This window comes from Talpa occidentalis, unplaced genomic scaffold, assembly GCF_014898055.3.
Source record: "Talpa occidentalis isolate TD23 unplaced genomic scaffold, MPIMG_talOcc4v2.1 talOcc4.15, whole genome shotgun sequence".
Taxonomy (NCBI): domain Eukaryota; kingdom Metazoa; phylum Chordata; class Mammalia; order Eulipotyphla; family Talpidae; genus Talpa; species Talpa occidentalis.
Window position 1 is genome coordinate 54,031,513 of NW_023601543.1, and position 25,820 is coordinate 54,057,332.

A 25,820-nucleotide genomic window follows, 5' to 3' on the forward strand; every position below is an offset into this window, starting at 1 on the left:
ATTTTGATTTATTAAATTGAGTTTGTCAGACATGTGTTGCTTAAAGATAGGGTTATGTTTTGAGCAATGTATTAGGTGATTTCATAATTGTATGAACATCATAGAGTGTAATTAAGTACACAAATCTAGATAGCATAACCTATGTACACCTAGGCTATATGATACAACCTTTTCGGACACCTATTGTATATGTGGTCTGTCATTGACTGAAACATCTTTAAGCAATGCATGACTGTAGCTTTTTCAGTGCTTGCTCTAGAAATTAATATAATACATACATAACTTATCCTAATCAACTGGTATTGACATTTTTAAGTGAAGAATAGAAACTTACTCCCCTTTAAATTCCTTTATAAGTCCCTGTTTATTATATAAATATCTTAAATATTTCCTCTATTCTCATTGAGAACCACATCAGTGTTATAGTTTTTGCTTCTACCATCAAACATAATATAGAAAACTCAAGAGGAGAAAGAAACTATATAATGTTAACTCTTATTTATTCTTTCCTTTGTTCTCTTTTTCCTGATATTCCCAAAGATTCCTTCTTTTATCATCTCCTTTCTGGTTAGAGAGTTTCCTTTAGCCATTCTTTCAGGGTAATTCTGCTGTCCACAAATACTCTTAGTTTTCCTTCATATGAAAATGTCTTGATTCCCCTTGAATTCCTGAAGGATCTTTTCATTTGATATCAGATTTTGGGTTTTCAAGTTCTTTTCTTTCAGCAGTTGAAAACCGTTTTGCTACTTCCTTTTAGCCTCTATGTTTTCTGATGAGATAGCCTCTGTCCTTACAATCAGTGTTCTCCTTTAGGTAATTTTTCACTTGTCTCTCACTGCCTTCAAGATTTTTCTTTTTTTTTAGAGATTTATTTATTTATACAAGAACCAGGGTATAGGCCAGATACGCGGGAGGGCGAGAGGATTCACCAGAGACAGAGCGGGGAACAGAACAGGTAGACTGACGAAATACACTCCTGAGGGGACCAGTGGGCAAGACAGGAGAGGTCTGCAGCGCCATGTGGGATTCTCGCCGGCCAACCGGGATTGAACCCACACTGCAGAGGCTGCAGACAGCTTCACAGTGCGGTGCTCAACCGCCTGCGCCACCAGGGAGGCCCCTGCCTTCAAGATTTTTCCTTTGCCCTTTGCATTCAGGAGTTTGAGTATTGCTATTTCCCAATATGGATTTTTTTGGGTTTATCTTTTGTTTTAGTCTTTATAGATTGATGAAACTCTGTTCATTTTTTTATTCTTTTTTTTTAGTTTTATTAAGGTATAATTGGCATACATCATTGTATAAGTTTAAAGTATATAGCATAATGATTTGTCTTACATATACTATGAAATGATTGCTGCAGTAAGTTAACATCTATCATCTCATATAGATAGAATAAAAAGAAAAGGAAAAAAATATTTTTCTCCCTGTGATGAAAACTCTTTACTCTCCTAACAATTTTTATGTATATTATGCAGCAATGTTAACTACAGTCATCATGTTATACACAACATCCCTGGTACTAACAGGAAGTTTGTACCATTTGACTACTGTCCTCCAGTGACCCCCCTCTACATCCCCCCTTTTTCTATGAGTTTGGTTTTTTTTTTTTGTTTTTTTTTTAAAAAGATTCCACATATAAGTGAGGTCATACAGTATTTCTTTTTCTGTCTTGACTTATCTCACTTAGCTTAATGATACTGTTAAGGTTAATTCGTGCTGCATTTGGCAGGATTTCCTTTTTTAAAAAAATATTTATTTATTTATGCATGCAAGACCTGGGGTGTAGGCCAGAGGTGTGGGAGGGTGAGACAATTCACCAGAGACAGAGTGGGGAGCAGAACAGGCAGACTGATTGAAATTCACTGCTGAGGGGAGCAGTGGGTTGAGACAGGAGAGGTCTGCCGCGCCATGTGGGTCACCTCCCTGGCCGGGGATCAAACTTGTGTGGTAGCTGTGGATTGCTTCATAGTGCTGACTCTTAACCCTTTGTGCCACCAGGGAGGCCCCAGCAACTTTCAATGCTGAAAGTCACAATGCTATACAGCAAATTCACATGACTGATTTATAACTGGATATTTGTGCCTTTTAACCACTTTCACCTATTTTACACACTTCTCATCCCCTGCCTCTGGAAACCACCTATCTGTTCTTTGTATCTGTGAGCTTGGGGTCTTTTTTTTGCTTCTGCATATTAAGTGAGATCATATGGTCATATGTTATTGTCTGCCTGTCTGACTTATTTCACTTAGCATAATGTACTCAAGAGTCATCCGTGATGCAAAAGGCAAGATTTCCATTTTAATGGGTGTGTTGCTTTGTGCGTGTGTGTGTGTGTGTGTGTGTGTATCTCACATTTTCTTTATCCATTCATTCATTCATGGCCATATAGTTTGCTTCCATGTCTTGACTATTATAAATAAAGCTGCAGCAAACACATGGTGGTATATGTATCTTTTCAAGTTAGGATTTTTGTTTCCTTCAGATAAATGCCCAGAAATAGAATTGCTGGATATAGGGTAGTTCTATTTTAATTTAATTTAATTTATCTATTTATGGTCTTGTTTTTGCGGTGTCATATATGATCATAAAACTGATGCTAGAATGTTCACACCTGTTATGGCAAATTCAAAATCCAGGAAAAACTCCAGGGAATTCACTTTAGGTCAGGTTGTGGTTGCCTGCTACAGGGCTATACTCCCTGTTGGGCATGTTCAACAACACAGGAGCCTTTCCCCAGACCACTAGGATAGTCCTATTACTAAATTTTTGAGGAACCTGCATACTGTTTACATAGTGGCTGTACCAGTTTATATTCCTACCAACAATGTGAGAGGTTTTCCTTTTCTCCTCTTCAAAACTAATTTTTCCTTATCTTTTTTATAATAGGCATTCCAACAACTGTGAGGTGATATCTCATTGTGATTTTTGATTTGCATTTCCTGATGATTAGTGATGTTGAGCACCTTGTCATGTACCAGTTGGCCACCTGTATATCTTCTTTGGAAATATGTCTATTTAGATAATCTACCCATTTTTAAGTTGGATTGTTTGTGATTTTTTTTGCTATTTAGTTGTGAGTTCTTTGTATGTTTTTTAATATTGAATTTCTTATATTTTCTTATATTGTTGTTAATTTTTGGTCTTTATGTTTTTTATTAAATTAAATTTAATTATATATTTTTTCTTCATTCTTCCTTTTTGTACAATGCATGCTTTATCTTCTCACGTGTACTTCCTGCAAAGCTCCCACCACCAATTCATCTGTGTACCATCACCATAGTCCCTTATGTAAGAACACATTCCCTCACCTGCTTTGATCCCTCTCCCTTTTCTCACCTGCAGAGTGTCGCTGATTAATAGTTGCCTGTTAATTTTGTTTTTTAATTTATTATAATTATTTTTTTCCTGGTCCCTTATTTGGTTCCCTTACATTCCTCCAATAAGTATCCTCCTAATCTGATATATTAATTTTCCTTCTGGCTTATTTCACTGAGCATAATCCCTTCCAGCTCCATCCATGTTGCTGCAAATGGCATGAGTTTATCTTTTTTGATTGTTAAATAGTATCCCATTGTGTACATATACTACATCTTGATCCAGACATCTATTTTTGGGCATTTGGGTTGATTCTGGGGTTTACCTATTGTAAATAGTGCTGCAATAAACATAGGGGTGCAGGTATCCTTTTGATTTAATGTTTTTGTGTCCTTTGGATAGATTCCTAGGAGTGGAATAGCTGGGTCATATGAAAGCTACATCTTTAGTTGTTTGAGGAGCCTCCACACAGCTTTCCATAGTGGTTGGACCAGTTTGCATTCCCACCAGCACTATAGGAGAGTTCCTTTTTCTCTACAGTCTCGCCAACATTTGTTGTTTACTGTTTTTTTAATATGTGCCATTCTTGCTGGTGTAAGGTGGTATCTCATTGTGGTTTTGATTTGCATTTCCCTGATTAGAAGTGATGTTCAACAATTTTTCATATACCTGTTGGCCATTTGCATTTCCTCTTTGGAGAAGTGTCTTTTTAGTTCTTCTGCCCATTTATGACTGGATTGTTTACTTTCTTTTTGTTAGTCTCATCAGCTCTTTGTAGATCTTTGTGATTAGTCCCTTGTCATTAGTATTGTGTGCAAAAATTTTCTTCTAATCAGTAGGGTGTCTCTTTGTTTTGGTTAATGTCTCTTTTGTTATACTGAAGCTCTTTAATTTGATGTAGTCCCAGCTGTTCATCTTTTCCTTCACTTTCTTTGCTTTGGGGGATGTGTCTTTGAAGATGTTACTGAGATGCATGTCTTGTAGTGTTTTACCTGTATTTTCTTCTATATATTTTATGGTTTCAGGTCTTATGTCCAGTTCATTTTGAGTTGGTTTTTGTGCATGGTGTGAGGTAGTAGTCTAGTTTCATTTTTTTGCATATAGCAGCAATGTTTTCCCAGCACCATTTATTGAACAAACTGTCCTTGCTCCTTTGTCAAAGATCACTTGTCCATATAAGTATGGTTTTATTTCTGGGCTCTCTATTTGGTTCCATTGGTCTGTGTGTCTGTTTTTGTTCCAGTACCAAACTGTTTTAATTATTATGGCTTTGTAGTATAGCTTGACATTTGAAGTGTGAGACCTCCTTTCTCCTTTGTTTTCATCAGTAGGGCTTTGGCTATTCATTGTTTTTTGTGGTTCCATACGAATTTCATCAGTATTTGTTCTATTTCTTTGAAGAATGTCATTGAGATTTTTATTGGAATAGCATTGAATCTGTATATTGCTTTTAGTAGGATGGCCATTTAATAGTGTTAATTCTTCCAATCCATGAACAGGGGATGTCTTTCCATTTCTTTGTGTCTTCTTCAATTTCTTTTAACAGTGTTTTATAATTTTCTTTGTATAGGTCTTTCACCTCTTTTGTTAGGTTTATTCCCAAGTATTTGATTTTTTTTGTTTCAATTATAAAAGGGATGGTTTTCTTGATTTCTTCTTCAGATTGATTGTCTATAGGAAGGCTACTACTAATTTTTGCGTGTTGATATTGTATCCTGCTACTTTACTGAACTGGTTGTTTATTTCGAGTAGTTTTTCTGTGGAGCTTTTGGGTTCTCTGTGTGTATCATCATATCCTCTGCATATAGTGATAGTTTTACTTCTTCTTTCCCAATCTGGATTCCTTGTATATCTTTCTTTTGTCTTACTGCCCTGGCTAAGACCTCCAGTATTATATTGAAGAGCAGTGGTGAGAGAAGACATCCTTGTCTTCTTCCTGATCTTAAAGGAAAGACCTTCAGCTTTTCGCCATTGAGAATAATATTGGCGGTTGGTTTGTCATATATGGCTTTTATCATGTTAAGGTATGTTCCTTCTATCCCAAGAATTTCAAGGGCCTTCATCATAAATGGATGTTGGACTTTGTCAAATGTTTTTTCAGCATCTATTGATATATCATATGGTTTTTACTTTTCTGTTTGTTGATGTGTTGGATTACACTGATCAATTTTCTAATATTGAAACATCCTTGTGCCTCTGGGATGAATCCCACTTGATCATGGTGTATTATCCCTTTGATGCATTGTTGGATTCTGTTGGCAAGTATTTTGTTGAGGATTTTTGCATGAGTGTTCATTAGGGAGATTGGCCTGTAATTTTCTCTTTTTTGCACTGTGTTTGTTTGGCTTTGGTATTAGTGTAATGCTGGCTTCGTAGAATGTATTTGGTAATATACCTTCTTTTTCAATTTTTTGAAAGAGTTTGTGTAGGATAGGCACTAATACACTGCTGAATGTTTGGTAGAATTCATTTGTGAAGCTGTCTGGACCTGGGCTTTTGTTTTTGGGGAGTGCTTTGATTACTGCCTCAATTTTGCTGCTTATAATTGGTCTGTTTAGGTGTTCTATTTCTTCTTTGTCCAGCTTTGGATGATTATATCGTTCTAGGAATTTGTCCATCTCTTCTAGGTTGTTGAATTTGTTTGCATATAAGTGATAATACTCATCTCTGATTATTCTTTTGATTTCTACTGAGTCTGTTGTGATTTCTCCTCTTTCATTTATAATCCGATTTATATGTGTTTTCTCCCGTTTTTTCTTTGTGAGCCTGGCTAGAGGTTTGACTATTTTGTTTATTTTTTCAAAGAACCAACTTTTGGTTTCATTGATCTTTTTTTTTTTAAGATTTATTTATTTATTTATACAAGCACTGGGTACAGTCAGAAGCGCAGGAGGGTGAGAGAATTCACCAGAGCCAGAGCGGGGAGCAGAGCAGGCAGAAGGACCGAAGTACACTGCTGAGGAGAGCAGCGGGCGGTAGGAGAGGTCTGCGCGCCATGCGGGACCCTTCTCTGGTGGCCCGGGAGCAGCCAGGTATCATCGAACCTGCACCACACAGGCTGCGGGCAGCTTTGCAACCCAGCGCTCAACCACTGCGCCAACGGGGAGGCCCTCATTGATCTTTTGGGTAGATTTTTTCAATTTCCATTGCGTTTATTTATGCTTTGATTTTTATTATTTCCTATCTTCTACCATCTTCAGGTTTTTTTGTGTTGTTCTTTTTCTAGTCCTTGGAGGTGTGAGATTAAGTTGTCTTTGAGTTCTTTCTTGTTTCTTGATGTGCGCCTGAATTGCTATATATTTTCCTGTTATTACTTCTTTTGCTGCATACCATACATTCTGGAAAGTGGCATCCTCCTTGTTGTTCAATTCAAAGTGTTTTTTTAATTTCTTTTTTGATCTCCTCTTTAGTACAATGTTCTTCCAGTAGTGTGGATTTCAATCTCCATGAAGTGGGAGGGTTCCTTGTTTTCTTTTCATGATGAATTTCTAGTTTGGAGCCTTTATGATCGGAGAAGATAGTTTGAATGATTTTGATCTTCATGTATCCGTTGATGTTTGTCTTGTGGCCCAGTATGTGATCAGTTCTGGAGAATGATCTGTGTGTGCTTGAGAAAAATATGTACTCGGGGTTTTTTTGGGTGCAGTGTCCTATAGATGTCTGTTAAGTCCATGAGTTCTATGTCTTTATTTAGGGCTCTAGCATCTCTTTACTTTTTGTCTTATTGATCTGTCCATTGGTGATACTGGGATTTTGAAGTCTCCCACTATAAATGTATTTTCTTTAATGTCTGTTTTCAGAGCTGATAATAATTGTCTAATATATTTTGGTGCTCCTTCATTTGGTGAGTGTTATTTCTTCCTGGTGAATTGTTCCCTTGATCATAATGTAGTATCCGTCTTTGTCTCTTTTTACCTTTTTTAATTTGAAGTCTATTTCATCTGATATAAGTATAGCTGTTTTTGCCTTCTTTTTTGGTCCATTTGTTTGTAGGATTGTTTTTGAACCTTTTACTTTCAGGCTATGTTTATCTTTTGTGGTTAAATGTGTTTCCTGGAGACAGCAGAAGGTTGGATTTTGTTTTTTAATCCAGCCTGCTACTCTGTGTCTCTTTATTGATGAGTTTAATCCATTTACATTTAGAGTAATTATTGATATGTTGGCATCTGTGTTTGCCGTGTTGTTTATCTTCTTTGTGATTTTATTCCTTGCTTTATTCTGTTCTTGTTCATTCCTCTATTGGTTTTGGCTTTGGGACTTCTTGTAGAATTTTTTGGAGTGAGGGTTTATTTGTAATGAATTTCTGGAGTTTCTGTTTATCTGAGAAGGTCCATATTTTTTCTTCATAGAGGAAGGAGAGCTTTGTAGGGTAAAGTATTCTTGGTTGGCATTTGCTGTGTTGAATATGTGTTTATTGATTATGTTACTTCATTCTCTTCTTGCCTGTAGTATTTCTTCAGAGAAGGCTTAAGTTAACCTGGTGATTTTCCCTTATAAGTTATCTGTTTGTTCCCCCTTGCCTGTTTCATTATTTTTTCCTTGTCTTAGACTCTTGTGAGCTTTACTATTATATATCTTGCTGTAGTTTTCTAAAGATTTATTTATTTATACAAGAGCTGGGGTACATGTCAGAGGTGCGGGAGGGTGAGAGAATTCACTAGAGACAGAGGGGAGCAGAACAGGCAGACGGACCAAAGACACTGCTGAGGGGAGCAGTGGGCGAGGCAGGAGAGGTCTGCCATGCCATGTGTGTTTCTCGATGGCCGGCCAGGAACTGAACCTGTGCTGCAGAGGCTGTGGACAGCGTCACATTGCAGTGCTCAACCCACTGCAGCACTGGGGAGGCCCTGTAGTTTTCTTTCCATTGTGGTAATTGGGTATTCTCGGTTCTTCTATGTCTATATTCATCTCCTTTTTCATGCTTGGGAAGTTTTCTTCAGTTATCTCTTTGAATAGTTTCTCTTTTCTCTCCTCACCTTCTGGAATGCCTATAACTCTTACATTTCCTCTCTACATGGAGTCTGATAATTGTGGAAGGATGTCTTCATACTTCTTCCTTTGCACTTCTCTCTCCTTTTCTCTTTTGACTCATTTTATTTCTGTATCTTCAAGAATACTGATCCATTCTTCCATTTCATCAATTCTGTTTTCATTGCTTTTCCCAGAGTTCTCTATCCCCTGTAATAATCTTTTAATCTCCTGTGTTTCTTTTCTTTCCTTTCTTGAGGTCTCAGTTTCATTCTTTAGTTCAGTGATCATTTGTCTCAAATCATTTTTTTCCCTTTTTTTTCTGCTTTTTAATGATTATCATCATTAATTCTCTATTTGACAGGCCGAGAAGTTCTTCCATGCCATTTTTTAGCTGTGGTGACTGTTTTTCTTTTTTGGTGTGTCCTCCTCCTGTGGGCTTGCTTGTTATTTATATTTTTCCTTCTCCCTGTTGTTTGCATTCTAATTCGTTCTATGTGTTCTGACGTTGTGCCACCTGTGTTGGCGGGCATCTCTTTGGGATGCTCCTTCAGTATTGTTGAAAGCTATTTGCCAGAATGAGTCCAGCGCTGTATGCCAAAACTCCACCAGGGTGTTGATGCTGTGTTGCTGGGCACTGTCCCTTACAGTTCCTTCCCTCTGTATTTACTCTGTTCCAGCAGGGAATCAGCTAGTTGGTGATTTTCTTCTGATCACTAGGTGTCGCCAGAGACCTGTAGTTGCTGACCTGTGTTTTTCCCTGTAGTTTTCTGAGAAATAGAGTGGGGGGAGGGGAGCACCTTAACACAGGGCTATTGTTAAGGTGGGTGCTGTGTCTGCCCAGTGTTCACCTGGTGCTGTGCCTGCAGCTATATGGATCCTGCGCCCTGAATTCTGTGCTCTAGTTCTCAGTTTCAGGGCTATCAGATCCAAAATGCTGGCTGTCACCCTGTGCAGTGCCCACTGCTATAGACACGTCCCACACCCTGGATCTTGTGCCTGGCTCTCAGTTCCTGAATGGGGTCTTGCTCCATGCCTTGTTTCCCTTCTTACCCTCCTGTTTGTGTGGCCCACCCCCTCTCAGAGCCTGAGGGTGGTTTTGGGATCCCTGCCTTCCAACTGTCAGGAAGTTGGTGATTTTGTTCTGATCACAAGGTGGCGCCAGAGATCTTGCCTGGTATCCTCCAGAACTGTGTTTTTTCCGTCGGTCTCCAGGGAACAGAGTGGGGGTGGTGTGGAGTGACTCAACGGCGTGGGGGTGCTGTTTCTGCCCTCTGCCCTGCCATGCTGGGGCTTCTACGCCCCAAATTTTGTGCCCTGGTTCTCAGTTCCTAAGCCCTCAGATCCAGGACATGGGCAGTAGCCCACTTCAGTGTCCACAGAAATGGTGCCTTTGCACCCCACTCCCGTGCCCGGGCGCCTCATTTTTGATTACTCCCTGAGGGTCATTCACCTCAGTGTCGATTCCTGTGCACCTCCCCTGGAACCTAGATCGTGGGTGCTGGGACCTGGGCAGCCAGGATCTGCCTATGCTTTTCAAGCAGGTGCGTGCTTTTATGCGCAAACTTATGGGGAGGGCTTTGGCTATTTGCAGGTCTCTCCATGGAGTACTTATCTTCCTCAAATGGCACCTGTAGTGGTTTGCTCACTTCCATTGTGATTTCCGCATGGTTCTCCACAGTTCCCGTTTGTGGGGTGTGGTGCCTGCAATAGTTCCTTTCCACTCACTGTCCTGCTTGATCTCTAGTTTGTTCTTGTTTTTTTTTTTTCTTTCTCCTTTCTGTTGGTTGGAGTGTGCGGGCTTTGCGGTGGGGTAGGGTAGCAGGGTTCTGAGCTTTCCTTTCTTTTTCATCCTCTTTTATGGCTACCTTCCTCTTTGGTCAGTTTACCAGAGTCACCAGTTTATCTTACGTGTCCCGGTTTGCAGGTACCTGTGCTTTTCCTCCCTAGTAACTGTTTCTGTGGGAGGACTTACTCATCACGTTTCTCCACCGCCATGTTGATTCTCCTTTTGTGCCATATCTTCTTGATCCAGTCATCTATTTTTGGGCATTTGAGTTGCTTCCATAGCTTACCTATTGTAAATAGTGCTGCAATAAATAGAGGGGTGCAGATGTCCTTTCGAATTAAAGTTTTTGTGTCCTTTGGGTAGATACCTAGGAGTGGAATTGCTGGATCATATGGAAGCTCCATTTTTAGCAGACTGAGGAACCGCCACACAGTTTCCATAGTGGTTGGACTAGTTTGCACTCCCACCAGCAGTGTAGGAGAATTCCTTTTTCTCTACATCCTTGCCAACATTTGTTGTTGCTAGTTTTTTTTATATTGCCATTGTCACTGGTGTAAGATGGTATCTCATTGTAGTTTTGATTTGCACTTCCTTGATTACAAGTGATGTTGAACATTTTTTCATATGCCTGTTGGCCATTTGCATTTCCTCTTTGGAGAAGTTTCTTTTTAGCTCTTCAGCCCATTTTTGACTGGGTTATTTACTTTGTTTTTGTTGAGTCTCATCAGCTCTTTGTAGATATTTGTGATCAGTCTTTTATCATTAGTGTTGTGTGCAAAAATTTTCTCCCAATCAGTGTGTGTCTGTCTGTTTTGGTTACTGTCTCTTTTGCTTTACAGAAGCTCTTTAATTTGATGTAGTCCCAGCTGTTGATCTTTGCCTTCACTATCACTGCTTTGGGTGACGTGTCTTTAAAGATGTTACTAAGGTGTATGTCATGTAGTGTTTCACCTATATTTCCTTAGAGAAGGTTTTAGAGTGGGAGCTAGGAGAATCAGAAGGACAACCTGCTCTGTCATGGCTCACAGGGTGTCTCTTGGTGTGGCATAATTTTTTGTCACTTTGCACTTATAAATAATTTTACATTGACAGGAAGTTGCTAAAGTTGTTTGGGGATGTCCTATTAACTCTTACTCAGTTTCCTCCACGGTGACATCTTTTATAATTTATAATACAGTTCAAACCCAGGAAACTAATACTCCTACAATCCACCAATCTTAATTTCAGCAGTTGTACATGCACTCATTTGTGTATGAATGTGTATTTAGTTCTGTGTAATTTTATCATACTTGTAGATCATGGCACCACCACAGTTAAAATATAGAATGATTACTTTACTTTACCACTGAGATAGCATGATTTTTTTCCTAGCCAACATGGAAGGAGTTTGAGATGGCAAACATGTACCAAAGTAAGGGTGGTTAGTGTTCCCAAAATGAGTGTCATACAATTAAGGATCCAGTGGAAGTTCTGAAATACCTGTTGCCCAGTATGAGTTAAGGGAGCTAAATGAATATCTGCTTTAGAAACAGAAACATAGTGGCATGGGTGTCAGGGAAACCCGCCTGGAATTTTAGCTCTTTGATTTACTACTTCTGTAGCTTTAGCAGTTTATTTCATTCTTTAAGCTTCTTTCTAAGTTTTTTTAAATTAATTTTTTTCTTGTATAGTTGTGCTCTCCATAGTTCTGCCACCTTATCAACTGTTAGCCATCTCCATATTACTTTGTGTTCATCCCTCCCCTGTTTTGTCCCCACTTCCCACCCCCTACTTTGCTATATGCCTCAGTTCCATTGTCAACTTGCTGGTTTCGACTTTTTCTTGAGCTTTTGTTTTGTTTCTCTATGTTCCACATACCAGTGAGAGTATCCAGTATTTATCTTTTTCCTTCTGACTAATTTTGACTAGCATAATCCCTTCCAGCTCCATGTTGCACAGATGGCATGAGTTTATCCTTTTTGATTGCTGAGTGATATTCCATTGTATAAATACACCACAAAATTTTGATCCCTCTGTCTATTTTGGGGCATTTGGGTTATTTCCATATCTTGCTATTATAAAGAGTGCTGCAGTTAACATAGCAGTGCAGGTTTCCTTTTGAATTAGATTTTTTGTGTCCTTTGTGTAGATTCCTTGGAGTGGAATTGCTGGCTCATATGATAGATTTTTTTGTAGTGTTCTGAGGAATCTCCACACAGCTTTCCATAGTGACTGGACTAGTTTACCTCCCCACTAGCAGTGTCAGAGGCTTCCTTTATCTTCACATTCTCTCTCGCATTTGTTGTTTCCAGGTTTTTGGGTTTTTTTTTAAAGATTTATTTATTTATTTATTTATTTATACAAGCACTGGGTACAGTCAGAAGCACGGGAGGGTGGGAGAATTCACCAGAGCCAGAGCAGGGAGCAGAGCAGGCAGAAGGACTGAAGTACACTGCTGAGGGGAGCAGCGGGTGGCAGGAGAGGTCTGAGCGCCATGCGGAACCCTCCTCCGGTGGCTGGAGAGCAGCCAGGGATCGAACCGGCGCTACGGAGGCTGCGGGCAGCTTCGCCAGAGGCTGCGGGCAGCTTCGGAACCCAGCGCTCAACTGCTGTGCCACCGGGGAGGCCCTCCAGGTTTTTTCAATGTGGGTTATTCTTACTGGATTGATGTGGAATCTTTTGTGGTTTTGATTTGCATTTCCCTAATAACTAGTGACATTGAACATTTTTTCATATGGTTGTTGGTCATTTTCCTTTCTTTGGAGTAGTGTCTTTTTAGTTCTTTTGCCCATTTATTGACTGGGTTGTTTACTTTGTTTTTGTTGAGTTGTGTAAGTGCTTTGTAGATTTTTGATATCAGTCCATTATCAGTTCTATGGTTTGCAAATATTTTCTCCCATTGAGTAGGATGCATCTTTGTTTTGATTATTGTCTCTTTTGCTGTACAGAAGCTTTTTAGTTTGATTTATCCCCAGCTATTTACCTTTCCCTTTGTTTTCCTTGCTTCTAGAGAAGAATCCTTAATGATGTTTCTGAGGTTTATGTTTTACTATGTTTTTGTCTATATGTTTTACGGTGTCAGGCTTTACCTTCATATTTTTTATCAGTTTGAGTTGATTTTTGTATATGGTGTGAGATAGTAGTCTACTTTCATTCTTTTGCATGTTGCGGTACAGTTTTTCCAACACCATGTATTGAAGAAGCTTTCCTTTTTCCATGTATATTCTTTGCTTTTTTGTAAGAGATTACTTGACCATATGTGTGTGATTTTATTTCTGGGCTTTCAATTTGATTCCATTGGTTTGTGTGTTTGTTTTTGTTCCAATACCATGCTGTTTTTATTATAATGGCTTTGTAGTATTGTTTGAAGTCTGAAAGTGTAATGCCTCTATTCTTATTGTCAGGAGAGCTCTGTCTATTCAGGGTTTTTTGTTTTTCCATATGAATTTCATCAATATTTGTTCTATTTCTTTGAAGAATGTCATTGGGATTTTAATTGGAATTGCATTGAATCTGTAAATTGCTTTTGGTAGGGTGGCCATTTTGATAATGTTAATTCTTCTGATTCATGAGCAGGAAATATCTTTCCATATTTTTGTGTCTTGTTTCTCTTAACAGTGTTTTGTAGTTTTCCTTGTATAGGTTGTTCACCTCCTATTTTGGGTCTATTCCCAGGTATTTAATTTTTTTGGATGTAATTGTAAATGGGGTGGTTTTCTTTATTTTAAAGGTTTATTTATTTATTTATACAAGCACTGGGTACAGACAGAAGCGCGGGAGGGTGAGAGAATTCACCAGAGCCAGAGCGGGGAACAGAACAGGCAGACTGACGAAGTACACTGCTGAGGGGAGCAGCGGGCGTGGCAGGAGAGGTCTTCATGCCATGTGGGACCCTCGCCAATGGCCAGCAATTGAACCGGTGCTGTGGAGGCTGTGGGCAGCTTTGCAGCCTAGCACTCAAGCGCTGCACCACCAGGGGAGGCCCTGGGATGGTTTTCTTAATTTCTTTCTCTTGGATCTGGTTTGCAAGGATTTTATTGAGGATTTTTGCATCTCTGTTCATTGAGGATATTGAGCTGTAGTTTTCTTCTTTTTGTTGTCTTTGTTTGGTTTTGGTATTAGTGTAATGTTGGCCTCATAAAATGAATTTGGTAATTTTCCTTTCTCGATGTTTTGAAAGATTTTTTGTAAGATAGGCATTAGCTCATCTTTGAATGTTTGTTGGAACTCATTTATGAAACCATCTGGTCCTGGGCTTTTGCTATTGGGGAGTCTTCCTCAGTTTTAAAAGACGGAAAATCCATATTTCATGTTGCTGTTGTGAGGATTAATAAGAGACTGTCTGGAAAACCTCTAGCACATTCTCTGGCCATCCAGGTGTTTCTGATGTTCTCTAATATTTGAGAAACAGTTATCTAGTTAAGAAGTCATGGGTAACTCCATGTTGAGAGGTTTTGTTATACAGGGGACCAGAGCAATGGGGCAGTGACTAAAGGGGTTTATGAGGATTTTTTATTCCTCTGGAGTTTTGGAGGAGATCGTGATTATATTCTTTTGGTATAGATGCCAGTGCATGTGGAATGATTGCATTTTGCAGAATTTATGATGCCTGTTATTGACAATTTTTTGTGCCAGGGACTGGGTAGAGCAAAAAGAAACTTCCGAGGTTCACTGAAACTTCACAGTGTCCTTTGTACTTCTGAAAAATCCTGTGTGCCTAGCAACAGGAAGCCACTTGTGGGAATGGTGGGTGCCTAAGCTTCTAGGGATGTCCATCCCCATTTTTATAGATTGTGTTTGACCTATTAAAAATTGTTGCAAGTTACCAGAAATGGTTTTAAATTTTTCTGATTGTTTTTGAATAATGAAAGAAAGCAAAATATGCTCTTTTGCCTTTTTATTTATGAAGATAAATGCTCTCCTTAAGAGAGCAGCGGTTAAGGAGATAAGAAGCCAGATAGAATCCTGAGCAAACTTGTCACCTTTGTAGCTTTTCCATTTCTCTTCTCACACTCAGTTCTACGCTCCCTGAACAAATGATTGCCTACTTGTGTGTCCTCATAGCACTTGGCTTTACTAATAAGTCTATATTTTATTATAGGTACATATTTTAGTACTGGCACACATCTTGATTTTTATTCTGCTCTGCTGTATTGCTTTTGTAATGGCCAACAAGTTACTTAGCCACTCAGACTCAGATTTCTCATCTGTTAAATTAGAACAATATTAATGATAATGATAGCTAATACTTATTATAACCCAGGTACTCTACGTTCTTTATCTATTTTAGCTCACTTAATCCTCATACCAACCCTATGAATTGGGGTACTATTAATACTCTTATTTTCCGGATACTAACTGAGGCACAAAGAGGTTAAGTAAATTGTCTAAATACACAAAACTAGTAAGTGGTAGAGGTAATATTCAAACCCAGGCAGTTTGACTTCCAAGTCTGTACTTTTAACCTCTTTGCTGTAGTGCCTCTGAGTACTAGACACAATGCCCTGATTTGCTGTGGAGATTAAATGTGATAATACATGTTTAGTTTAAAGTTCTGTTTTCTCCTCATTCCTCTTATGCAGCCTTCAGATTCATTCATTCATTCACCAGCACTTACCCTGCTCTATTTACTTGATGGCACTTATTAAACTATTCTGCCACCCCCTCTCTCCTTATCTAAAATGTCCACTACATGAGGGCAGTAGCTGTTATTTGTCAATATTTACTGAATTTATCACTCAACAAATATTGATTGATTGCCTACTATTTACCAGACTCTGGTAAACGTTGGGGATTATTCATCTTAATCTTGAGGCCTGGTGCTGTGATAATTGACCTTTTCATTAAGGAATTAAAACAGCATTTACTACCCTTATTCCTAAGTGGTAATTATTGAGATTGTGTAGCCAGAAGCCTGATTTTCATTTTCTGCCTTGCTGATCTAAAGTGTTATCTAGCCAAATTGATGTTTGTTGGGTTAGGTTTATTAATAAATAAATCAAGGCTAGAAGATGGATAATGTGAGCAAGATAATTACTGTCTGCTGAATGTTGAGGGGCCAGGCAGCAAGTAGGTGAACAATTGCAAGTACATGTTGAGTGCCGAAATAGAGAGTATGGGTGCCACTCTGGCAGGGAAGAAGAGCAGGAATGTTTTAGGCACAGGGAGCCATGTATAATGAGACCCAAAGACCAGAAGGAGCATGACACTGAATCCAGCTGGCTTTTTTGAGGGAGGCTGAATTTATGGGTATGTGACCACTATAGTCACAGAACCTCATATTCAGAATTGGGGGAAGGGAGGGAGGGTGCATGCTTGAGGTTTAATGCTTTGTGATCATTGTCTTGAAATTCTTAATAAATTTTACCCTACAATTTGTGTTTAGTGTATAAAGTCAGATGAGACAATGGAGTGTTGTGTGAAGGACTTATCAGAGTTTTAGCTCGCATGTGCTTCTGCCTCCCATTGTCTCCCTGCCTCCCTGAATAGGTTCTTGACAGGCTGCCTAGAGCTCTGGGCTTAAGTGTAGGTGCAGAGAGAGAGAGAGAGGGTCAGGTGCATGCACCCTGCATACTGAGTACATGACCCCTGGGTACCTGTGAGGACTTGCACTCTTCCCTTGAGTGTGCCAAAGCTCAAGAGAGTGTGACAGTAAATAGCAAATAAAAACCACATGATAAGTTGAGAGAGGAACCATGGAAGAAAGGAAAAAACTTTTTTCCCATTTTACGAACAAGGGATCCCCGATTTTCATTTATATTAGGCCCCAGAAATTATGTAGTTGATGCTGTATATGAAGTGTAAAGGTGAGACTCGAGAGGTAAGGTTTTTTAGGACATGGTAAGTTTATACCTTACGTTAAAAAAAAGAAGCATGTGAGGGCTTTTGAACAAGGGTTAGCAGGATCCAATTTCCATTTTTAAAATCATCAATTTGGCCATAGTATGGAGGGTTATTTGGATTGGGACAGAATAGAGGTCAGGAGCCCAGTTAGGAGAGCAGAACAGTGATCCCAATTAGAGATAATAGTGACCTGGATTGGACCAGGGATGGTGAGGATGATAGGAAGGCACAATTTATTTTTTTCTCTTTTCCTATTTTTTTTTAATTTTATTTTTATATTCCCCATACAATTGCAGCCCCCTTATTTTGACCCCATTCCCTCCTTTCCCTGCCACCCCCCCACCCATAGTGTGTCTGTGGTTCATAGTTGTTTGTTGATTTTGATTTTTTCTTTCTTATAGTTATTCTTTTCCTGGTCCCTTATTTAGGTTTTCTAGATTCCTGCTATGAGTGAGACCATCTGGTATTTTTATTTTTCTTTCTGGCTTATTTCGCTGAGCATGATCCCTTCCAGCGCCATCCATGTCACTGCAAATTGCATGTGTTTATCTTTTTTGAATGCTGAGTAATATTCCATTGTGTATATGTATCACATCTTCTTGATCCAGTCATCTATTTTTGGGCTTTTGGATTGTTTCCAAAGCTTAGCTATTGCAAATTGTGCTGCTATAAACATCAAGGTGCAGGTGCTCTTTGGAATTAATGTTTCTGTGTCCTTTGGGTAAATAACTAGGAGAGGAATTGCTGAATCATATGGAAGCTCTATCTTTAGTAGGTTGAGGAATCTCCACACAGCTTTCCATAGTGGTTGGACCAGTTTGCACTCCCAACAGCAGTGCAGGAGAGTTCCTTTTTCTCCACATCCTTGCCAACATTTGAACTATACTACAAAGCCATCATAATCAAAACTGCATGGTATTGGAACCAGAACAGACACATGGACCAATGGAACCGAATAGAAAACCCAGGAATAAACCCCAGATTTACGGTCCACTAATCTTTGACAGAGGAGCAAAGAATATGCACTGGAGCAAAGAAAGTTTGTTCAATAAACGGTGCTGGGAAAAGTGGGTCGCTACATGCAAAAGAATGAAACTTGACTACTACCTCACACCATGCACAAAAACCAACTCAAAATGGATTAAAGAACTAGACTTAAGACCTGAAACCATAAAATATATAGAAGGAAATATAGGTGAAACACTACATAACATGCACCTCAAAGACATCTTTACGGACACATCACCCAAAGCAGTGATAGTGAAGGCAAAGATAAACAGCTGGGACTACATCGAATTAAAGAGCTTTTGCGCAGCAAAAGAGACAATAACCAAAACAAAGAGAAACCCCACTGACTGGGAGAAAATTTTTGCACCCAACACTAATGATAAAGGACTGATCACAAAAATCTACAAAGAGCTGATGAGACTCAATAAAAACAAAGAAAATATTCCAGTCAAAAAATGGGCACAAGAGCTAAAAAGAAACTTCTCCAAAGAGGAAATTCAAATGGCCAACAGGCACATGAAAAAATGTTCAACATCACTTGCAATCAGGGAAATGCAAATCAAAACTACAATGAGATACCATCTCACACCAGTGAGAATGGCACATATTAAAAAAACTAGTAACAAATGTTGGAAGGCACAATTATAGATATATAGGAGGTAAAATTTATAGGAAATGGTGATAATACCAGAGGTGCATGACCCTAAAGTCTAAGTTCTGGATATTTGAATGTCTATTCAGGTATAGTGGAAGGAGAGCATGAGAGATTAGTAATCAATGGCTGCTAACTAAATTTCTGGCTTAAACACCTGGTTAGGTTTTGGTGATAATTGCTGAAGAAAGGAATGTGAGAGAAGGAACAAGTTTAGTGGGAGAAACAGAATTTGGACATGCTAAACTTGAAGTATATAGGTGGACTTGATATCCAGTAGAAATAACCAGGAGGCATTTCAAAGGAGGGATCTGAAATTCAGCCAAGATCTGACTTACAGTATTGGTGCAGAGAGGCACATAGAGCCCTGGGAATGAGTGAAATCATTGAAAGAAAGTGAGGAGAAAAGAGTACCCAAGCAAGAGGGCCTACGACATGTCAACATTTAAGGACTGGGCAGAAGAAAAATAGTCCACCAGGAAACAGAAAGAGCAGTCAGAGACATAATTAAATCACATCATCTTCCTACTTGTAATGCTGTGGATTTCACTTAGTTCTTCACTCAGTAAAGCCAAAGTCCTTTGTGATGAACTGCAACACCCTAATGTATGAACCCATTGCCTTTCTGACCTATTACTGTCTCCTTTGCTCTAGTCCAGAACATGTCCCTTCTGTTATTTTTAATCATCTAGGCACACATCTGCCATAGTACTTTTACATTTGTCGTTCCTTCTAATTTGGGTGTCCTCCCTGCATACCCATATGGCTTGTCTCTTGCTTTCAGGTCTTTTTTTTTTTAATAATTTATTTATATATTTTTCAAATCATTGTTCATTTTTGTACAATGTTTGCTTTCTCCTCTCAGGTGTAGTCCCTGTAAAATTGCTACCACCAATTCACCCATGAACCATTACCATAATCCCTTGTGCGCTTCCCTGCCCTGTTTTGACCCCTCTTCCTCCCCCTCCACTACAGAATGTCTCTGATTTATAGTTACCCGTTAATTTTTTTTTTTTTTAAATATTAAATTTTATTTTTATATTCCCCCATACAATTGCAAACGCCCCATTCTGACCCCAATTCTTCCCCTCCCGCCCCCCCACCCCCAAAAAAGTGTCTCTGGTTCATAGTTTTTTTTGTTTGATTTTGAATTTTCACTTCTTATATCATTTTTCCTGGTCCCTTATTTACGTTTTCTAGATTCCTGCTATGAGTGAGACCATCCGGTATTTTTCTTTTTCTTTTGGCTTATTTCGCTGAGCATGATCCCTTCCAGTGCCATCCATGTTGCTGCAAATTGCATTGTTTATTTTTTTGAATGCTGAGTAATATTCCATGGTATATATGTACCACATCTTCTTTGATCCAGTCATCTATTTTGGGCATTTGGGTTGTTTCCAAAGCTTCTATTGTAAACAGTGCTGCTATAAACATAGGAGTGCAGGTGCTCTTTGGAATTGATGTTTCTGTGTCCTTTGGGTAAATACCTAGGAGTGGAATTGCTGGATCATATGGAAGCTCTATGTTTGTAGGTCCAGAAATCTCCACACAGCTCTCCATAGTGGTTGGACCAGTTTGCACTCCCACCAACAGTGCACAAGAGTTCCTTTTTCTCCACATCCTCGCCAACATTTGTTGTTGCTAGTTTTTTATATGTGCCATTCTCACTGGTGTGAGATGTATCTCATGGTAGTTTTGATTTGCATTTCCCTGATTACAAGTGATGTTGAACATTTTTTCATATGTCTGTGGCCATTTGCATTTCCTCTTCAGAGAAGTTTCTTTTTTAGCTCTTCTGCCCATTTTTGACTGGATTATTTTCTTTGTTGTTGCTGAGTCTCATCAGCTCTTTGCAGATTTTTGTGATCAGTCCTTTATCATTAGTGTTGGGTGCAAAAATGTGTTCTCCCAGTTGGTGGGGTTTCTCTTTGTTTTTGTATTGTCTCTTTTGCTGTGCAGAAGCTCTTTAATTTGATGTAGTCCCAGCTGTTTATCTTCTCTTCACTATCACTGCTTTGGTTGATGTCTGTAAAGATTGTCTTGATGTGCAAATCCCGTAGTGTTTCGCCTATATTTCTTCTATGTATTTTATGGTTTCAGGTCTTATGTCTAGTTCTTTAATCCATTTTGAGTTGATTTTGTGTATGGTGTGAGGTAGTGGTCAAGCTTCATTCTTTTGCATGTAGCGACCCAGTTTTCCCAGCACCATTTATTGAACAAACTTTCTTTGCTCCAATGCATAGTCTTTTCTCTTTTCAAGAATTAGTTGACCAAATCTGTGGTTTATTCTGGATTTTCTATTCAATTCCATTGGTCTGTATGTCTGTTCTTGTTGCAATACCATGCAGTTTTGATGATTATGGCTTTGTAGTATAGTTTGAAGTCTGGGAGTGTGATGCCTCCATTTCCTTCTTTTTTTTTCAGTAGAGCTTGGCTATTCGGGGTTTTTGGTGATTCCATATGAATTTCATCAATAATGTTCTATTTCTTTGAAGAATGCCATTGAGATTTGATTAATAGCATTGAATCTGTTATTGCTTTTGTAGGATGGCCATTTTAATAATGTTTTATTCTTCCAATCCATGAGCAGGGATGTCTTCCTTCTTTGTGTCTTCTTCTATTTCTTTTACAGTGTTTTATAGTTTTCTTGTATAGGTCCTTTACCTCTTTTGTTAGATTTATTCCCAAATATTGATTTTTTTTGTTTCGATAATAAAAGGGTGGTTTTTGATTTCTTCTTCTTCAGATTTATTGTTTGTGTATAGGAAGGCCACTGACTTTTGCGTGTTGATTTTGTATCCTGCCACTTTACTGAATTGATTGATGAGTGAATTAGTTTTTCTGTGGAGATTTTGGGGTTCTCTATGTATATTTATTCATTCTGCAAATAGTGATAGTTTGACTTCTTCTTTTCCTATTTGGATTCCTTGGATGTCTTTCTCTTGTCTTATTGCTCTGGGCTAGGACTTCCAGTATTATATGAAAAGCAGTGGTGAGAGTGGACATCTTGTCTTGTTCCAGATCTTAATGAAATTGCTTTCAGCTTTTCACCATTGAGAATGATACTGGCTGTTGGCTGTCATACATGGCCTTTATGATGTTGAGGTATGTTCCTTGTATCCCAAGAATTTCAAGGGCTTTTATCATGAATGGGGGTTGCACTTTGTCGAAAGCTTTCTCAGCATCTATTGATATTATCATATGGTTTTTATATTTTCTTTTTGTTGATGTTTGGATAACGTTGATTGATTTTCGGATGTTAAACCATCCTTGTGCCCCTGGAATGAATCCAACTTGGTCGTGGTGAATTATCTTATGGATACATTGTTGGATTCTGATAGCTAAAATTTTATTGAGGGATTTTTGCATCAGTGTTCATTAGGGAGATTGGCCTATAGTTTTCCTTTTTTGTGTTGTCCTTATTCGGTTTTGGTATTAGTGTAATATTGGCTTCATAGAACGTGTTTGGTATTGTCCCTTCCTTCTCATTTTTTGGAAGAGTTTGTGAAGGATAGGCACTAATTCGTCTCTGAATGTTTGGTAGAATTCATTTGTAAATCCATCAGGTCTGGGCTTTTGTTTTTGGGGAGTTTTTGATTACCATTTCAATTTCGCTGCTTGTAATTGGTCTGTTTAGGTGTTCTATTTCTTCTTTATCTAGCTTTGGGTGATTGTAGAGTTGTAGGAATTTGTCCATCTCCTCTAGATTGTTGAACTTGTTTCCATATAACTGTTCATAGTAGTTACTGATTATTCTTTTGATTTCTGCTGTGTCCGTTGTGATTTCTCCTCTTTCATTTATGATTCTGTGTATTTGTGCTTTCTCCCTTTTTCCTTTGTGAGCCTGGCTAGGGGTTTGTCTATTTATTTATTTTTTCAAAGACCAGCTTCTTGGTTTCATTGATCTTTGGATTGTTTTTAGTTTCAATTTCATTTATTTCTGCTTTGGTTTTTATTATTTCTTTTCTTCTACTGGTTCTGGGTTTTTGTTGTTCTTTTTCTAGATCTTTGAGCTTCGAGATTAGGTTGTTCTTTGAGTTCTTTCTTGTTTTTGATGTGAGCTTCTATTGCTATATATTTTCCTCTTATTACTGCTTTTGCTGCATCCCATACATTAGGATATTGGTGTCCTCCTTGTCATTCAATTCAAAGAATTTTTAATTTCTTCTTTGATCTCCTCGTTAGTCCAGTGGTCTCCAGTAGTGTGCTTTTTTAATCTCCATGAGGTAGGATAGTTCCTTGCCTTCTTTTTATGATTATTTCTAGTTTGATGCCTTCGTGGTCAGAAAGATGGTTGGTATGATTTCAATCTTGGTGTAATCTGTTTGATGTTTGTCTTGTGCCCCAGTATGTGATCGATCCTGGAGAATGATCCGTGTGCGCTTGAGAAAAATGTGTACTCCGTTTTTTTTGGGTTTAGTGTTCTATAGATGTCTGTTAAGCCCAAATGCTCTAGGTCCTTATTTAGGCTTTAGTTTCTTTACTTATTTTTGTCTTGTTGATCTATCCATTGTTGATAGTGGTGTGTTGAAGTCTCCACTACATATGTGTTTTCTCTGATGTCTGTTTCAGAGAGGACAACAGTGTTCTGATATTTTTGGTGCTCTTTCGTTTGGTGAGTATATGTTAATGAGTGTTATTTCTTCTTGAAGTATTGTCCCCTTAATCATAATGTAGTGACCATTGGGGTCTCTTTTTATTTTTTGAGTTTGAAGTCTGTTTTATCTGATATAAGTATAGCTGTTCCTGCTTTCTTTTTTGGCCCATTTGCTTGTAGGATTGTTTTCCATCCTTTGACTTTGAGCCTATTTTTATCTTTTGTAGCTAAATGTGTTTCCTGGAGACAGCAAAAGGTTGGGTTTTGTTTCTTAATCCAGGCTGCAACTCTGTGTCTTTTTATTGAAGAGTTTAGTCCATTTACATTTAGAGTTAATATTGATATGTTAGCATCTGTATTGCCATTATGTTTGTCTTTCCTTTGATTTATTTATTTATTCTTTTAATAACTTTTTTTTTTTTTGGTCTTCTTTCGTTGTTATTCGTCCCTCTGAGGTTCATGGCTTTAGGATTCCTTGTAGTATTTTTTGGAGTGGGGGTTTAGTCGCAATGAAATTCCGGAGTTTCTCTTTGTCTGGGAAGGTCCATATTCTTTCTTCATGGAGGAAAGAGAGCTTTGCGGGATAGAGTATTCTTGGTTGGCATCTGTTTTCTTGGAGTCTGTTGACTATGTCCCTCCACTCTCTCCTTGCCCGTAGTGTTTCTTCAGAGAAGTCTGATGTCAGCCTGATTGGTTTTCCTGAATGTTATCTTTCTTCCCTCTTGTCAGCTTCATTATTTTTCCTTGTCCTGGATTCTTGGGAGCTTTACTATTATGTGTCTTGATGTGTTTTTCTTTCGTCGTGGAGTTTGGTGTTCTTCTTGCTTCTTGTATATCAATTTTTCGCTCCTTCTTCTCATTTGGAAGTTCTCTTCAATTATATCCATGAATATTTTCTCTGTTCCTACATCTCTCTCCTCTCCTTCTGGAATTCCTATAACTCTTATTTCCTTTCCTCATGGAGTCAGATAGTTCCCGAAGTCTTTCTTCATTCTTTTCCTTCGTACTTCTCTTTCCTTTTCTGTTTTGGTTCTTTTTTATTCTGTGTCTTCAAGATTACTTATTTCGTTCTTCCTTCATCTATTCTGCTTTCATTGCTTTTCCAGAGTTCCTTTAGTTCCTCCATTAATTCTTTGATCTCCTGCATTTCTCTTACTTCCCTCTTTAGGGACTCAATTTCCTTCTTCTGATCTATCACTTTTTTAATCATGGCAATTTTAAATTCTCTTTCTGGAAGGCTCAGAAGTTTCCAAGTTGCTGTCGTTGCAATCTGGGGAGTGGTTTTTCTTTTTGTGTGTGCTTCTTTCCTGAGGAGTTTTTAGTTGCGTGTGGTTCTTCTACTCCCTACTGTCTGTTTTCTAATTGTCGTATGCGTTGGGACACTGTGTTGCTCGGGACTGACTGACATCTTGGGTGGAACTTCTCCCGCTCCCCTCTGGCTCTTCCAGGAGCCATCTCTGTCTTCTGGGGGAGCTTTTCTGCTGGTTTTAGGCAGTTTTTACTGAAAGAAATGTCCCTGTTCTAAATGGCGAAGCGGGATGCAGTCCCTGCGCCTCCGGTTTCAGGCACACTCTTCTGCGCACCCGGTCTGCCCCGGACGTGGGTGCCTGCCCTCTGTGGGCTCAGACTGCTGGTCGGGAGGGGCCTGGCGTGGAATAACTCCGGCTGGCCACTGGTCCTCCAGAAACCTTCTGCCCTTTTCAAGCAGTCTTAAGAAATGTCCTGTTTTATAGGGTGTTAGTGACTTTTTTTTTTTCCTGTCGCTAGGTGGCGCCAGAGATCTCTCCTATTGTCCTTGGGGGGCTGTTTTTCGCCTCCCCCCACCCCGTGGGACAGAGAACAGAGCGGGAATGGTAGGGTACACCTCAACAGCTTTGGGGTGCTGTGTCTGCCTTGTGCCCCACCGTCGTGGAGAAACCACGCCCCGAATTTCGTGCCCCGGTCTTCAGTTCAAAGCCCTCAGTTCCAGGACGCGGGCTGTAGCCCAGTTCAGTGGCGCGGGAATGGCGCCTTTTGCACCGCTCCTGTGCCTGGGCGCCTGGATCCTGCTTACTCAGGGAGGGACCTTCACCTCAGTGAGGACCTCCGCGCGTCTCCCCGCAAGCCTAGGTAGTCTCCCCGCAAGCCTAGGTCGCAGGCGCGGGGACCCGGGCAGCCGCGATCCAGGTCTGCACTTGCTTTTCAAGCGCCGAGCACTCCGCGTTTCCGCGCCAGCTTACCGGCAGCCCGGGCTGTGTGCGCGTCTCCCGGGTCTTTGTTCTTCTCTAATGGCGCCCGGAGCCGTTCGCTCACCGCCGCGGTGGATCCTGCAGGTTCGCCTCAGCTCCCGTTCACGGGGTGTGGTGGCTGCAATAGTTCCTTTCCGCTCCCAGTCCCGCTTGCTGCGTCGTTTGTTCTTGTGGGCCGTTTTGGTTTGTTGTTTCCTCCCTCTGCGGGGTCGGAGAGTGCCGCCTCTGTGGGCGGGGGAGGGGAGCAGGGTTCTGCGCTTCCCTCCCTTCTAGTCCTCTTTTATGGCCAGTTTCTTCTTCGGGCAGTTCGCTGGCGTCACCCGTTTATCTTCCGTGGCCAGTTCTCACTGGACCTGCCGCTTTTCCTCCCTATTCACTTTTTTAATGGGAGATCTTACTTGCAGCGTCTCCTCGCCGCCATGTTGCTCCGCCCCCTCAGTT

General features: G+C 39.6%; 1 protein-coding gene and 1 non-coding gene across 2 annotated transcripts in view; one reads left to right on the plus strand and one right to left on the minus strand.

Annotated features, from left to right (window-relative positions):
• PHF8 (PHD finger protein 8) overlaps positions 1-25,820 on the plus strand; it is a 143,886-nt gene that overhangs the window by 6,344 nt on the left and 111,722 nt on the right.
• On the minus strand, positions 2,559-2,742 carry LOC119246835 (small Cajal body-specific RNA 16). Its single transcript, XR_005125586.1, has one exon. It is a non-coding gene; the product is annotated as a small Cajal body-specific RNA 16 (non-coding RNA).